Here is an 18,507-nt window from a genome sequence, read left to right on the forward strand (position 1 = left end):
CTCTTTTTCATTCTTATTAGCCAAAAATTAGGACAACTGATTTCAAAGTAAACCTATTGTGCAAAGTTTTCATTTACAAACGACTTCTAAAGTTCTTTCATTGAAATGAGTTCATTTTATAATTTAAAAATTGTTACATATTTCTCAGTAAAAATTATTCTAATTGATGCACCCAGAATTAAAATAATTGGCGTTCAATAGTAATTTGTTAATGAAGCTAACTATAAATACAAATAGCATCGCATTTCAGAATCAGAACGCTTTCTTCACTTAAAGGTATGTATTGCTATTTACGAAATACTTTTATGAGTATTAAGATTTTTTCTAATATTTCTTTCGTTATTCTGTTTTCAGAAAAATGTTGTTCATCCTTATATTTTGCCTTCAAGCAATACTAATTGTTGCCGAAGAGGAGCCTAAACTAGTCGAAGTTGATGAAATATATAGTTTCTATGAAGCTCCAACAATATCTCCTGCTGATTATTCTGAAGAAGAAGTAGACCCAACAGTAATAACAATCAATCCGGATTCAACACTGTCTTTTAGCTATCGACAGATGCGGAATGGTTACGTTCCCGAAACGGAGTCAAGAACTGAAAATATGGCTAGTTATATTGACCGAGAAAGTTTTAGCAGACCTACTATTCATATCAATCGAAAAAAGTCAAGTCAGTCAAGAAAAGACTATGTGCAAAATCAGGAAGAAATTCCAAAAGTGGAAATCGAAGTAATTGAAGAACAAACGATAAACTTTACTAACGCTCAAACATACAACATCCCACCATTCAGGACACATCAAGTAAGTGTTTCAGACAGCCTTAAGGAAGAGGAAGTAATACTTGAACCAGTAACGAGTTCAAATATAGCAGAAACTAATACTGATATATATAAAGGAGACAAGTTACGACCACTGCCAAATAGTGAGGAAGAGTTATCTATTACACCGATGAATAGTACCGGTGAAGAAAAGACAAACCTCAATCTTAGTGAATTTATAAATGATAAACACAACGATGTTCATCACAGCAATGATAATTCAAAATCAGAGCAGTTAGAGAAGCTGACAACATCAATTGATATTCATCATCATAAAAACAACAACAAAAATTATCGTGGGACATTGAGATACAAAGGGAATATTCATTCCCATCAAAGAGGAAAACCACATAATTTTGTAAACTCTGAGTATTTGGCAGAAAACCAAAAAGATGAAACTTTAGAAGCATCACAGTGGACCGGAGATTCTCAGATCGAAGAAAATGATTTGCGAGAGGAAAAAATTAAAAACATTAGTACAACTAACCACTCTTCAACAATGCTATTAGATCAATCAAAAGATGTCTCTACAAATGACCATGTAAGAGTAAATGAGAAGTGGCTGCACTCACCTTCTTTGACGCCGGCTTATCATAAAAATTCTGCTGGTACCTCCTCCATCGAACGGCCTCAAATCTCAATCGTTTCTAATACAAACGCGGAAGTAGCTCAATTAAGAGATGTGGACAAAACAATCCATCAAAATCAAGGAACCTCTATCGATAAACATTTCATTGAGAATACTTCACCAGACCAATTATTAATAAGAAATGCTACATCCGATAAAGACGACGTTGAATTAAGGAAAGACTCAATATCACCAAGTTGGTTAGAATCAAACGCTTATTCTGAATCGTATTCTTCTTCTGATTTAGATGGAATGGACCAATATAGCACGGATAGTAAAAGTACAACTACAGCATTCCCTATGTCACATGAAGGCCCATATAAGCCACAAGCGGCGACTCAACATGAACTATTGAGAAACACAAAAAATCTGAACAGAAACTATAGTCACCGCGGAAGCATAAAGTATAATCCTTCACAAAGTACCACGTTGAATAAAATTTCAGAGGAAAAACTTGGAATACACAAAGAACACCATATGATATCAAAAGAAAATGAAGCTAAATATACTGCACCGGTGCATTTAACTACTAAAATGGAGTCGGAGGCTGAAACACCAAAACAAGACACGAAAAAACTTGATTATTATGTTTCTCCAACCACGTCAGTACCACTTTGGAAGAGCAATGAATATGACAAAACAAAACATGATAAAAGGACACGATTATACTCTCAAATTACTGTTCAAGAGGGTATTGATTCTGATCAAATTCCAATAACGCCATTATCAACTATAAATGAGGGAGCTTATCACGATAATTTAAGCACTATAACACTTACTCCAGCCAATGCAGATAATGTATTAAACACTAGAAAGGAATCACGAAATGATAATGGTAATGATATTGTAATCAAATACTTTGAAATTTCAAACGAACCCTTGAACCAAATGCAACAGATACAAAAAGATAATATTGATGTCAAAACAACGGCTAATGTGAATTTTGAAGAATCGATGCAAAGCAAAGAAAACAGACTAAGAAATAACATTTCACCAAGAACGCCAGCACGACTTATAACAAACGTTCATAGTCGACGTGGTCAAAAGTCAGCAGAACGAAAATGGTTACACCCAATGCCTAAGGGTGAAGTTAAAGTTACTATTACTCCTATTGTTCGGATACCTATGACATCATCGTTGAACTCTGAAAACATTGCTGATATTCATAATATAATTAATAACAACATGAATCTAACGAAGACGACAAAAATAAACCAGGTAATTCATGGTGACAGTGATTTAATTAGCACTAGTTATACAAACAATGATGACGATAAAATGATAATGGATAACACACCAACGACGTCACATTTAGGGCGTATTGAAAATGCAATCAATAGTGAAGGAAATAGATACATACATACATTAGATAGTGAACAGAAAAGGATGAACACTAGTGGAGTAAGTGTATCAAGTCATGGCTCATCACAAATATTGCGATCTAGTCAAACAGAAAAAAAGCATAATCTAAATAGACCTTCAATAAATACAAGTAACAAATTTAGTCTGTCTTCTTCACTAAACGAGAATCCGAGGTTTATACTTCGCCGGCGGAAACAGAAGTTTTATAAAAATGAAGAATTTAATCAATATAATGTGTCTCAAATAAAAGACAAACAAAGCTCATCACAAGAGAAAAGTGAAAGTAAGGCATCTGAAGGACATGAAAATTATGATCAAAATTTGACCTCAATATATACGCGTCAATCCGAGACATCTTCTAGAAGGTTATTCAAAAGACCAAGAAAACTATTGGATAATCGGCAAAAAGTAAATTTTAATAGAGATGAAGTAGAAGTAAATAACATTAAACTTTCTGAAGAATCACTTAATAATAGTCCCATAAGTAAGTCTCAAGAGAAGGAAAATTCACAAAATGGAAAAAATGAGAATCAAGATTCTTTTTCAATAAATATGAGTAACGCAAGTAGTAAGATCTCTGTACCCGAAATAAAACCCAGTGAGACATCGGTAAAAAAACCAAGGAGATTTTTTATTCATCAACGAAAAGAACAATTTAATAAGGATGCGGAAGTTCATAATTATAATGTGTCGCAAATAACAAACGAAGCAGTCAAATCCGAACCAAGCTATCACGTACTGCAGCACAATAGGGTAATAAACATACCTCAAGAATATGAAAATTATGATCAAACTGTATCGACAATTAATACAAGTAACAACGTCCGTCATACAATACCACAAATTGAGAAAGTTTCTAGAAGAGTGTTGTTCAGTAGACCAGGTAAACTTTTGGCGCATCGACAAGAAGAAAAAAATGATAGAGTTGAAGAATTAAATAACTTGAATGCGTCTCAAGTAATCCAAGGAACAATTTATTCTGATCAAACACTTTCTCAAGAATCACCAAATAAAAGTCCTATGCCTACGTCTCCTGAAAACGAGCATTCCCAAGGAAAAGAACATGAGAATCAAAATTTGCCCTTAATAAATAGGACAAATAAGGTTAGTAGTACGATTTCAGTACCCGAATTAATTCCTAGTGAGGCATTACGAAAAAGTCCAAGAAGATTTATGATTCGTCGCCGGAAAGGACCAGTTTCAATAGATGCGGAAGCTAATCAGTTTAATGGATCACAAATAAAAACGGAAGCAAATAAATCAGGGCAAACTTCATATTACGTATCGCAACATAATGGTGCAGTAAATTTACCTCAAGAAAAGGGAAATAATGGCCTTCATTCATCTGAAACAACGAATACGAATGACAACGTTGGCTATAAGGACACAAAAACTGAAACAATTACAAGGAAGATGTTGTTCAAAAGGCCAAGAAAACGTTTAGGTAACCGTCAAGAAGAAAAGAATAATATTAATGGCGAAATAAATAACTCAAATCTTTTACAAATAAGCCCTGGAACAATATACTCAGGACAAATAGTTTCACAAGAATCATTTAATAATAATCCAATTTCTACGTCTCATGAGAATTTCCAAGGAGATGAAAATAATAATCAAAATTCACTTTCAATAAATTCAAATAGTAAGGTAAGCCGCACAACTTCACTTCCAGATCTAATTTCTATTGAGACATCGCCAAAAGTTCCACAACATTTTATGATACGTCAGGAAAAAGGACAGGATGTTATGGATGAAGAAATTGATCATTTTGATGGATCACAAATAAAACACAATTCAGGACAAAGCTCATATCATGCATCAGAAAGTAATGGTACAATCAAGTTTTCCCAAAAAGAAAGAAACAAATTTAATATCTCACCTTCACTAAATATAAGTGACAGTTTAAGTACCACTTCGTACAAGACAATTCCTAGTGAGGTTTTGTTCAAAAGACCAAGAACACTATTAGATCATCAGCGAGAAGATACTTTGAATGACTATGGCGACAACCTAGATCAGTCACAAATTAAACATGAAATTTTGAAATCAGAGAAATCTCTTCCTCAAAAATCAATAAACAAAAGTACAACGACTACTTCTCAAGAAAATAATAGTTTGCCATTAGAAGAAAATGGGACTCAAGATTTATTTTCAATCAATGAAAGTAATAACTTGAGTGTCGGTTCTCCACTACCAGAGAGAGCTCTTACAACAACGTCCTTTGAAAGTCCTAGAAAACAAATTTTTCGCCAGCGAAATTATAATATAGACAATGACAGAGATGAGAGCGACATAAATTTGCCACAGATGAGACAGGAAGTAGTATCAAAAAATAAATTAGTGAATTCAACAATGTCGCTGGAAGCGAATCCTCTCTCAGTAAAAAATTATGAAACGCAAAATTCACCTTCACCTGATAGAAACAGTTATCATAATGCATCTAGCCTTTCGGAACATCAGAATCAAAAGTATTATAAAATCCATCGAAATATACGGCACCGCAATAGACCCATAAATTTTGAATCGGAAAATTTAAGATTTTTAACATCCACTTTGTCAACTCCTATTACGATTAAATCAAATAATAATTCTGCAGGAGAAACTCATATAACTAGCAATAAAATAATGCTTGTAAGAAGAAAACATAAATCAAGGAGATACTTTCGTCAAAGAAAACATAATAATGAAATGAATTCGACGGATACATTTATAAATAGTAGAAAGGAGATACCCATAAATGATGTGAAACTTAATCAGCAAGATCAGGATAACATAATGGAACATTTGAAATCAAGTTCTCATCCTTCTCAAATACTTAATCAAGATAATATAAATGAAACCGAATATTCGATTACTAATACAGGTTTATATAACCCTGATCAAAATGGAATTACCGAGTCCGAACTAAAAACAAACGATTCGGTCCATAATTTAACTACAACAAGGAAACTAAGAAAAATCAAACGCCGTAGAATTCATCGACACAAAGATAGACCAGAAGAGGTTATAAGAAAAAATGAAAATATGCCCTTAGAAAATGACGGCTTAATAAATTATGAAACTGATGTCGTTAAAAACAAGTCAACCAATGCCCAAGAACCATTTGGCAATAATTTTAGAGAAATCTCTTTACCTGAAGCTGATTCTAGTGATGATAATAAGCATATACTTAATGAAGAAAAATTCGGTTTACATGAAGCGCTCAAGAGTTCATACAATACAAACAAGGAAAACAGGTCAAATCCAAAGTCAGACATAAAAGTACAATTCGACAATAATAGCTCCCCCCCGCCTGTTCCAAAACTATCATCATGGTATGATGGACTGAAATAATTTAAGGAAATCAGATACACTTTTATAATAAGGAATCTATACTTTGTAATGTAAGATTAATAAATGCACACTAATAATTAAAAACTCTACTTTTTTATTGTGTAATGAGAAATTATTAATAATATTTTAAGAGTAACAGTATCCAGAATATTGAGTAAGGACAAATTGTAACTCTCGAGCTTTATTTACTATATTTACTTATCAATTGTTAGTAAATTATCATTTTCCAAATATGTGATCGCGTTTTCAATTTTATTTTTCTACTCTAGTACTAAGTATACTAATTGTGAGAACCTTCAACCTATAATTGGCCCTCGGTAATTATCTTAACTATCATTTAAGTTTTTTAATTTGTTGGTAATTTCTAATATTAAATTAAATAAATATATAAACTGAAATGTTATTTAATACATTTTATGACTTACCCAAACAATCTCAAAAAATATAATGTAATATTATGAACATCTCTTATATATCATCACCACTTTTTGGTAAAATAAATTTTATTTAACTTTTAAAATAATAGTTCAAAATCACTACCACGTTTAATATTAATTATTATTCAAACCCGATCTCTTTAACAAATGTGTTGTAGTTTTTAGGAATGAAGTGAAAAATTCACCGTTCCAACTAGTTGACTATTTTTGGATTAAGTACAATATTTGTCATAAAACAGAATACAATACAAGCAGATTAACGTATGGCTAAGAACTTTATAATCCTTTTTTTTGCACCCAAAAAAGGGAAAGAGCTACCCTCCGGGATAGCGACGGGAGTGAGTTGGTGAATGCTCACGAATACCAACGCACCCTAAGTCTGCGTTGGTTATGTGGGACTCACGTAAAACCTAGGTGCCTACCCACTAAACACCACCTGAGGTTGGCTTTGGGCAGGTGCCCTCTAAGCCGTCGTCGAAGACGACCTTCTCTTGGGGAGAGAGAGGCGCAAGCGGCACTCCCTATGGAGTATCCGCTGAGATAGCTTCTTCGCTTCCCTTTATAATCCCTTTACCAAGTTATCAAGCGCAGCTTCAATAATTAGTAATCTTCGTTGTTGTCAACTTGTGAATACATAAATAAACTAACTTACCCCACAATTATTGTTGGTCTGTCATGGCAACTGTTAATTTTATAACAGTACGACTTTTTAAAGTTAGCCCCTGAAAGCCTATTTTTTTAATGTTTAATTGGATATACTCTTAAGAAATCGGTAGTCAATTTTTCTAACAAATTATAACGCAATAAACAACTTTTTACGATCATGTTTGTACAAACGTAGTCAGTCATTAGCACTAAACAGTAAAATTAAATCATGTTGTCATAATATAAATTAAAATACATTTTGTTAAGTATATATAATATACATAATATACTGCAAATTTACGATGGACATTGCTGCCCGACGAACCTTTTTTAAATAATAAATAAATAATAAAGCAAACAAAGATATGACAAATAAAATCTATAAAATGAAATACAATACGACTTAGACTTTATTATATTTCAAATAACTTTCATGGTTGACTAATTATTGCAGGCTATATAACATTCATATTGGTTAAAGGTACTGATATTGGTAATGCTGGCAGTGATGTGAGTGGGATACTAAAAGGCATCGAAGGCAATAGAGATGTTATAGTTGACCAAAATCCTGACAACCCACGAAGATCACTTTCCCGTGGAGGTTCTCCAAATAATACACTGGTATCGTTCTTTTTCTCAAGAAGTACTGAACCAGTGTCTGGTTCAGATTTCTGTACACCTGATGATTCTTCGGCTTTTTTTAATGCAACATTTTTTATTTCAATATCTTCATTGACAACTCGTAATGCGACTTCTAGTGGTGGTGATTGAGGCGCGTCTTGACCTGCAGTCGAAGACCTAATTTCCTGAGCAGGCATTGTAATAGCTGGTATCGCAGCTACAACTCCGACCATAGTAGTAAGGTAAAGAAAGTACATCTGAAACAAAAAAAAATTGTTTTTGTTTCACAAGAATTTTGATTAGTGTCTGAGTGATATTCAGAATGCTGTATTTCTCATTAGCATTTTCTCTTATTAATTACGGATTAGGGAGTTATGGTCGTTCGTTTAAAACTTACATTGAGAATATAAATAAACTTCAAGTTAGAGTCATTGAAAATATTGTAAAAAAAATAATAATACTAGAAAATAATAATAACTAATTAAAACTATTTAAACACTGCAAAATAAACTCCTTTTATCAGTAAATTTAAAATATCTCTTACACTCGAAAACTCGCTAATAGAAATTCTAGAATTTTATATAGCTCCAAAAAACCTGCGTTACTTTGTAACGGCTGCTCCCAATACAGATTCTACAGATAGATATTAATTACTATCTTCTACTGTCAGTAATCAGCTGGTAATAATCTGAAGCTTTCCCAATATGCCCGATAAGTCATTCTTATCGCCTTATATTGTGACGCCTGAATTGCAATTTCCATACAAACTTCTATCGCTGGTAAGCTATACGTCCTCCCATTAACAGACAGCGTGTACGGATAAGGTGAGTTACCGTCAATAAGTTTATTGGGAAAGAAAAGTCAACAATAGTTACTACTTTTATCTCAAGTAGGCCAACCGTAACCGGAGATAGACTGAATATTGGGAACGGCCGTAAGCGTATAGATTATAGGAGTTGAGGTACATTATATTTTATTAAAAGAGAGAACCACATAGAAGCAAAGATCAATTTACTCGGTCATGACCAGAATAAAGAACCGCTTAAATTGTCAACAATCACTAATATCAATACCCCATTTGTTACTAGCTTTAAAATCTGAATTAAACTTGCAAATGGTTATAACAATATATGAAGATGTCACCAACTACATCACCAGTATAGACTCCCACCCCAGGGGCACTAGTCAATAGTCTCTACACGCAGTCAACCTTCCGCATTGCACAAGTGATACTTTCCCTGAACTTCACTTTGCACTGCATCACTCACTCGCTTTCAACTGTCTCTATTTATACACTGACAACTACGCTGCCATTATCACATGCCTTATCTATTGATGCGGCCAGCACCCAGCACCAGTAGTTCGGTTGATGATCACACCAGAGAACGCTGCTCTCCATCAACCACAACGAGCGTTTCTTACATGCGTGAAACGGTTTAGTTTATTTGTCTCGATGGCTTTGTCGATTCACGAAGTCCCACATTAGTAATAGTTTAACATCATTTATATGTATTTTTGTATCTGGTGGTGTAGTTTAGTGTTCCGCCATACGCTACATCATATTATTTATGGTGTTCATCGATATGTTGAACAGGGTTAATTATGGCTGCTCTTGCTGCACAGATGTTTCCGTGATTCTCGTCGTGTTCAATCCACTGTATGTTCCTGACAGGTAATCCCACTTCTGATGATGAAGTACTTGGTACCATTTTGATTTTAAAAATAATGCCATCAGAATTGCTGGCTTCGTCATCTTCCATATCATCACCTTTTTTGATAATCAGATCTAAAGGTTAGGCCATTAGATATGATTATGGTGTACATTAACGCTTATTTTCGTGAACTTTAAACATTAATTTCAGGTGTTCAATAACGCCTTCAAATCGATGTATATCTCACCTTCCTTGAAATATAATCTAACCGGTAGTGAAAACCGTGTTAAAATTTTTATGTGCAGACATATACCCGAATACGACTTCTTTTTATAGTTTCTTATGATTTAAGACTGAGGTAGAGTTCATAGAATATGGCTATCTAAAAAAAAAAGAATTATCCAAAATCTACTTATAGGTCCAGATATAGGCTAGTTTAAACTAACAAACATTAAAACCCTTCATCTTTACAAAGAATGTTCACGCGGTACCTATCTATAAAAGACTATTTTTTTTTACTTTTCTATTTTTCTAAAAGAAACAGCTGGATAGATTTTGACGGGACGAGTCTTTGACTGCATGTTGCAAGGAATATTTTCTAACTGCAATTTGGAAAAATAATAAGTCATTACAAGTAAGTATTTACAAGTAAAAACCGATTCGATTTAAGATTATAAAAAAAACTCCGCGGTTAGTCCGCAGAAAGCCGTCTGTAAGTAGGCAGAACTTTATTTATAATCTTAATACATTACTACAAGTCTCAGAAAATATAAAAAAATACTTACCTTGATATCTATCTTATTCGACGAAGCGATGATATCTGACGGCACAAATAAACACATTATCATTTATATTAAAAACAACCATAATCTTTATTAGATAGTTCATTGTATGAATAAGGAAATGACTTCTTACTACCTTAAACATGTTGAATAAGCTAAAGAAATGAAAAAGAAATATCTGTTATAATTGGAACTGTGAATAAACAGGCGATTAAAGAAATTAACATCATGACTGTTGCTTCTCAATATATTCTTGATAATGTAATGTATGTACATAGGCACATAGGTGCATTTGCTAGAAACTGTCATAGCTACAATGTTAACACCAGAAACAGACATTAACATAATGCATACTACTCGGCTAAGTCGAGTTAGTAAGACTTTTGTGGCGCGATGCTTTTAAAGGCATTTATTTTCTCAAAATTTATTCCTTTAGAATTCTTTTTGATGTCATTTCTCATACTACTAGATACTACTACCGCTTCGGAAACAAATGGCGCTCTGAGAGAGAAGAAGCGGCGCAAGAAACTCTCCCAGCATTCCTTTTTTTTGCTCTCTTTTCAATAAAAATATACAATATTGTGCAGTCATTTCTATCGCTATAAAATAATCACAATCTAGTCCCAGGCTGTCCGATCACTTAGATATTCAGCAGTGGAGTAATAAGATTTACAACAGAGCCATTTTTTTATGAAACATTTAAATTTATTTATAGATAATGCCTGAACAGTGGCTGGGACTTTATTGTAGAAGTGTATACATTTACCCTTAAAGCAATTATGTATCTTATGAAGCCTACTAGAATTAGTTACAAGCAATCCCTTATTTCTAGTGTTATAGTAATGAAAATCACTATTAAGAGCAAAAAGGTGGCGATTTTTGTGAACATATATTAAATTTTCATAAATGTACTGGCAATGAACAGTCATAATATTTATTTCTTTAAATTTTTCTTTGAGAGACTGTCTATAACCAAGCTGATATATAGCACGAACAGCTCTCTTTTGCAGTGCAAACACTATATCAATGTCAGCAGCATGACCCCATAGTAATATACCGTACGTCATGATGCTGTGAAAATAACTAAAGTACACTAATCTAGCGGTCGCAACATTCGTGTACTCTCTAATCTTTCTAACTGCATATGCCGCAGAGCTGAGTCTATCTGCTAGATGGGTAATATGTGGACTCCACTGAAGCTTTTTATCTAACGTGATACCCAAGAATACCGTAGTGTCCACAAGTTCCAATCTCTGGTCATTTATAAGTACGTTGGTTTGTACCTCCGCTGTGTTTGGTGTAATGAACCGTAAACACTTTGTTTTTTTACTGTTTAAGTGCAGATTATTCGTCTCAAACCAACGCACTATCTTTGAGAGTGCATTGCTTACCTCGTCATCAATATCCGCACGTCGCTTCACTTTAAAAATAAGTGAAGTATCATCAGCAAACAATACAATCTCATGGCCATCATCTACCACAAATGGTAGATCGTTAATATATATAAGGAACAAGAAAGGACCGAGAATAGAACCCTGTGGAACACCTATTTCCACAGGTTTACAACAAGATCCTAGAAGATGTTCAAAGCAAAAGTATTATGATATTCAAAAGTATTGTTAAAAAGCGTTTGTGTGATAGTAATAATAATAAGTTTAATTGTACGATATTACTTTGTAACCATATTTTTTATGAAAAACAAAGTATTATTTAAATTTGAATTTCTATCCTAAGAAAATATTCAATAAAACTTGTGAGTCTAAGAACAAACGACAGTAGTAAGTACTTCAGATTTACCCTGCCGATTTTGCCTGATTTTGCCCTATACTTTTCCCCGGGGCGTAAAAAGAATAGGAGAGTCCCAGGCCCATGAGTGTCGTAAGAGGCGACTATGGGCTTTTTAGAAGTGGGAGAGTCACGCTGCCGTCTTTTGACGTCAGCACAATCGGGCCAGACTCGTCCGGGTTAATTACCACACTCGCACAGAATACCGGCGTGAAGTAGCGGCCTAGTGCCGCTATGTTTCGCATAGGTTAGTGTCGAGGACCTGTGGCCATTCCCCCCCCCCCCCCCAAATATGACAGCGGAACTTAAAAAGATTTTACCCCAGGAGGGTACCGGCTCTACCAGAGCCGGAGAATCCCTCCCCGAGCACTCTAGCTCGGGCTGCCCTTCGTATTCTGGGGAGGGCACAGAACCGCGCATGACCAAGGACAAACGAGGCAGTAACACCACGGCACCCCGCTCCACACTCAACGTGGACTTTTACAATATCAGGGGAATTCACTCCAATTTAAACGCCGTCCACCACCACCTTGCGACGGCGCAGCCGGCCTTGTGTTTCCTTACGGAGACGCAGATATCTCGACCTAGCGATACGTCATATTTAACGTACCCCGGGTACAAAACTTTTGTTTGGCACTACAAGTCAGCAGATTGGGATAGGATGTGTTCCTTTTTTGCATCCTACCCTTGGGGCAGGGTTTGTTTCCCTTCGGATGATCCTAGTACCTGCACCGTTGCAGTAGCCGATGTGATACTTCAGGGTATGGATGTTTTGATACCAAACTCTGTAGTACCCATCGGTGGCAGATCACAGCCCTGGTTCGATGCGTCAGTTAAAGCAGCATCTGACTGCAAAAAACAGGCGTATCGAGCTTGGGTTGCGGCGCTGGGCACAAAGGATCCGAACTGCACAGTTCTTAAGAGGAAATACAACCGTGCCTCCAGATTTTCTAAGCGGCAAATCGCCCGTGCAAAGTCAAAACACGTCGTCAAAATCGGCAAGCAGATTTCCAGTTACCCGACCGGAACACGCAAGTTCTGGTCGTTGTCGAAAGCTGCTCTTGGTAACTTCAGCCAGCCGTCCATGCCGCCGTTGCACATGAGGAATGACACCCTGGCCCATGCGGCAAAAGAGAAAGCTGATCTCTTGTGCACTCTTTTCGCCTCCAACTCGACTCTTGACGACAACGGAAAAACACCGCCGACCATCCCGCGGTGTCAGAGCTCTATGCCTGAAGTACAGTTAAGACAGAAAACTGTTAGGCGAGCTCTGTTTTCGTTGGACGTCAGGCAGTCGAGCGGGCCGGATGGCATTTCTCCAATCGTGCTTAGAACGGTTGACCCTGAGTTGACGCCGGTGCTAACGCGTTTATTCCGGCACTCTTATTGTATAGGCGCAGTCCCTGACTCATGGAAGTCAGCCCTTGTCCATCCGATCCAAAAAAAAGGAGACAGTTCGGATCCGGCAAACTACAGGCCTATTGCTATTCCTCCCTGCTCTCCAAATTCATGGAGAGCATAATTAGCCGTCAGCTCTTGGTATATCTAGAGGGTCACCAGTTGATCAACGACTGACAATACGGGTTTCGCCATGGTCGGTCGGCAGGTGATCTTCTGGTATACCTAACACATAGATGGGCAGCGGCTATTGAAAGCAAGGGGAAAGGCCTGGCGGTTAGCCTGGATATAGCGAAGGCCTTTGATCGTGTATGGCACTAGGCGCTCCTCTCCAAACTTCCATCATTTGGGCATCCCGAGAGCTTGTGCAAGAGGACCTCCAGCTTCCTCACTGGGCGCAGCATACAGGTCGTTGTCGACGGATATTGCTCGAACCCGAAGCTCGTGAATGCTGGAGTGCCCCAAGGCTGTGTGCTGTCTCCCACGCTGTTTCTTCTGCATATCAATGATATGTTGGACACCTCCAACATTCATTGCTATGCAGACGACAGCACTGGTGATGCCGTATACACTGGCCATGCAGGTCTCTCTCGGGAAATCGTCGACGAGTGCCGGGAGAAACTTGTGTCTTCTATCGAGTCCTCTGTTGAGAAGGTCGCGGAATGGGGAAAATTGAACCTTGTCCAATTTAACCCCCAGAACCCCAGACTCAAGTTTGCGCGTTTACCACTAAAAAAACCCCATTTGTCGTATCACCGCTCTTCGACAACACTTCCCTCAAAGCCTGGCCTAGTATCGGAATACTGGGTCTCGAAATCTGGAGCGATTGCCAATTTCGTGGTCATCTGGAAGGCAAAGCCAAATTGGCTTCAAAGAAACTGGGCGTCATTACTAGAGCACGGCAATACTTCAAGCCGGCCCATATACTAGCGCTCTACAAAGCGCAGGTCCGGCCACACATGGAGTATTGCTGTCATCTCTGGTCTGGCGCACCCCAGTATCAGCTCGATCCATTTGACCGTGTGCAACGCAGAGCAGCTCGAATTGTCGGGGACACAGTGCTCTGTGAACGGCTGGATCACTTGGCGTTGCGTAGAGACGTCGCTTCATTGTGTGTCTTCTACCGCATTTATCACGGGGAGTGTTCCAAAGAGCTGTTTAACCTGATTCCTGCCGCCGAATTCCACCTTTGCACGACACGCCACGGGTTAGGATGTCATCCTCACCATCTGGATGTGTGGCGGTCCTCCACAGTGCGGTTTTCAAGGATCTTTCTTCCACGTACTACAAAGCTGTGGAATGAGCTTCCTTGTGCGGTGTTTCCGGGACGATACGACATGGGTACCTTCAAAAAACGCGCGTACACCTTCCTTAAAGGCCGGCAACGCTCCTGTGATTCCTCTAGTGTTGCAAGAGATTGTGGGCGGCGGTGATCACTTAACAACCCTTACGCTCTTTTGTCCTCCTATTCCATAAAATATATATATATATATCTAGCCGTTCCCCCCTGCTTCACTGGGCAAATTAAAAAAAAAAAAATAACTTATTCATCTTATTACAAATACAATTGATCAAATTTAAAAAGTACTAATAACGCTCGTAAGCAAGTAATTAAAATTGATTTTAATAAAGCTCTCTCAAGTCTTAATGAAAAGAATCTACCACAATTGTTATAATGTGATGATCCAAACCTGTTGATTGATCTCCTTACCAAAGTGGTCACAGAAGCTTTGCATAAAAACTCCTAATCTTTACCGATCCCTAAAACAAAACGAACCAACAAACCATGGATGACACCGGGCTTATTACGCTGTATCCGAAACAGATACAAACTGCAAATAAGATTACGGTTTGATCCTGATAATGAAAAACTGAAATCTGACAACTCACAACTACTTAACGTTAAAAATACACCTATTGAATCAATAAATTATTTGAACGATTATTTTGCTTCTATTGGAAGTAACTTAGCCAATCGAGTTACTATACCATGTGCCCCCATGTCGTTAAGGAAACAATATACAAACATTGATGTTAGTCCGATAAACTCTTTTGTCTTATTTGACTCAGATGTCGTGAAAGTTGAGTCCACCCTCATGAACTTAAAGGTTTCTAGTGCTTGTGGCTGTGACGGGATTCCCACCAGTTTTATCAAACTGGCGAAAAAGGAACTAGTGCCTATAATTACTCATTTTATAATCCTCTGCCTCGGCCAAGATGTTTTTCCCAATGCCTTGAAAGAAGCTATTGTTACTCCAGTGCACAAAAGTGGGGATAGAGATGATATTGCTAATTATCAAAAAAATCATAGAGAAGATCATTAATAAAAGACTTATCCTTTATCTTAATAAATACAATAATATATCAGATTATCAATTCGGTTTTAGAAAAAATTAATCAATTGAAGATGCAATAACAGCCTTGAGTACATTATTAGTTGAGCAGCTAGATAAAGGGAATAAATTCCTCACCGTATTCCTTGATCTAAAAAAGGCTTTTGACACAGTCTCTGTCGCTATCCTTGAACATAAACTGGAACATATAGGTATAAAAGGTTCACCTCTTGCACTTCTTAAAGACTACCTATCAAAACAGAACACAGCGTACTAAAGTGGGTCATTATACAACTAAGTACTCTAACATTAGTTTTGGAGTTCCCCAAAGGAGTGTTCTGGGCCCAACACTTTTCCTTATTTATATTAACGACTTACTTGAAATAAAAATCGGAAATGCTGAATTATTTGCGTATGCTGATGACACCGCCATTGCGTTTTCGGGGAAAACATGGGAATCAATTCGTAGTGCCACTCATAAGGGACTTACACTGGTTGATCTCTGGTTAAACCACAATTTACTCACCTTAAATACACAAAGAACGAAATATATATGCCACTCTATTAATAAATCTACGCAACCACCTACAGACTTTAAAATATACATACATAAGTACTATTGTACCCCAGACGAATTTTGCTCCTGCCCAACTATTGATAAAACTTTTTCCATAAAAATATCTTGGCATATATGTAGACTAACATCTATCTTGGCAATCAATTTGTAATAGAATTAGGAATCTAACCTGGATATTTAAAAAACTAAGGCATGTTGCTTCTTAAGCCTTTGCTTAGTTTAATATATACTTCTCTGGCACAGTCAATTTTAATTTACTGCATTCCTGTCTGGGGTGGTGCCATAAAAACTAAATTCTTAACTGTGGAAAGATCACAGAGAGTCCCTTGTTACACAAAAGTTGCATAAATAACTATTATGGAAGAGCATTCGTACGGGACACCTGATGGTATGTTATCACCGTGTTCCATCTCTCTTGTAACACCAGATAAAGCCGGCCCAAAGAAGCATGGAGTAAACGTATTTGTACGCTTCGTAAACATTTTTTGAATTTGAAAACCGAAATACAATCACTTGGCGGCGAGGATTGAATCGGAAACTCCGTGGTGAAGTCAACGGTGAACTCTAGATCATTTATACCTCCAGATAGACTATGACAGCTGTGAAAATGTCGAAACAATTGACTTTAGAACTAACCTCTGTTTTGAGCAATTCACGCACACTAACACAGTGTCATACAAATCGCGAGTGTAAGAAGTAGCTTATCACGCACACTAAACTAATATATTATATACCTGTCATGTTTTTATCGACTGTCTAACAGCAAGAGACTTTATCTAGACGTTTATATTATATAAGGACTTTTTCAATTACCATCAACTGAACGTCCTGCTCGTCTCGTCCCTTATTTTCAAGGATAGCGACAGAGACTGTGTCAAAGGCCTTTTTTAGATCAAGTAATACGGTGAGGAATTTATTCCCTTTATTTAGCTGCTCAACTAATAATGTACTCAAGGCTGTGGCAATTGCATCTTCAATAGATTTATTTTTTCTAAAACCGAATTGATAATCTGATATATTATTGTATTTATTAAGATAAAGGATAAGTCTTTTATTAATGATCTTCTCTATGATTTTTGTAAATGGTGTTAGAACTCATATTGGTCTATAATTAGCAATATCATCTCTATCCCCACTTTTGTGCACTGGAGTAACACTTCTTTCAAGGCATTGGGAAAAACATCTTTGCCGAAGCAGAGGATTATAAAATGAGTAATTATAGGCACTAGTTCGTTTTTCGCCAGTTTGATAAAACTGGTGGGAATCCCGTCACAGCCACAAGCACTAGAAACCTTTAAGTTCATGAGGGTGGACTCAACTTTCACGACATCTGTGTCAAATAAGACAAAAGAGTTTGTCGGACTAGCATCAATGTTTGTATATTGTTTCCTTAGCGACATGGGGGCACTCGATTGGCTAAGTCACTTCCAATAGAAGCAAAATAATCGTTTAAATAATTTATTGATTCAATAGGTGTTTTATTAACGTTAAGTAGTTGCGAGTTCTCAGATTTCAGTTTTTTCGAATAGGTAATGTTGTTAATAGTATTCCATAATTTTTTTGAGTTTTTAGCAGATGTTTCTAATAAGTGTCTCTCATGTATTCTTTTGATTTTTTTATTAGGTTATTACAATAGTTACGGTACCGTCTGTATGTGATTTTTAAAACATCATTAACAGGATCAAACCGTAATCTTATTTGCAGTTTGTATCTATTTCGGATACAGCGTAATAAGCCCGGTGTCATCCATGGTTTGATGGTTCGTTTTGTTTTAGGGATCGGTAAAGATTTGGAGTTTTAATGCAAAGCTTCTGTAACCACTTTGGTGAGGAGATCAATCAACAGGTTTGGATCATCACATAATAACAATTGTGGTAGATTCTTTTCATTAAGACTTGAGAGACCTTTATTATAATCAATTTTAATTACTTACGAGCGTTATTAGTACTTTTTATATTTGATCAATTGTATTTGTAATAAGATGAATAAGTTATTTTTTTTTAATTTATCACTTTAAAAAACATAACATATTGTTTAGATTTACAAGAGCGACATCTCAAGTCAATTTCCTAATATGCAAATACTGGGGTTGAGCAGGTTATCAACTGTAAAGTAGATCCTGTAGATGAAGCCACAGC

The 18,507-nt window shown here is 36.5% G+C and overlaps 1 long non-coding RNA gene across 1 annotated transcript; it reads right to left on the minus strand.

Moving 5' to 3' along the window:
• Window positions 1-7,613: 7,613 nt before the first annotated feature.
• On the minus strand, window positions 7,614-10,422 carry LOC126964612 (uncharacterized). The gene is made up of 2 exons (XR_007729404.1): window positions 10,280-10,422; window positions 7,614-8,099 (listed from the first exon to the last, which is right to left on the minus strand). It is a non-coding gene; the product is annotated as an uncharacterized LOC126964612 (long non-coding RNA).
• Between the last annotated feature and the right edge of the window lie 8,085 nt (window positions 10,423-18,507).

This window comes from Leptidea sinapis, chromosome 5 (genome assembly GCF_905404315.1).
Source record: "Leptidea sinapis chromosome 5, ilLepSina1.1, whole genome shotgun sequence".
Classification (NCBI taxonomy): Eukaryota; Metazoa; Arthropoda; class Insecta; order Lepidoptera; family Pieridae; genus Leptidea; species Leptidea sinapis.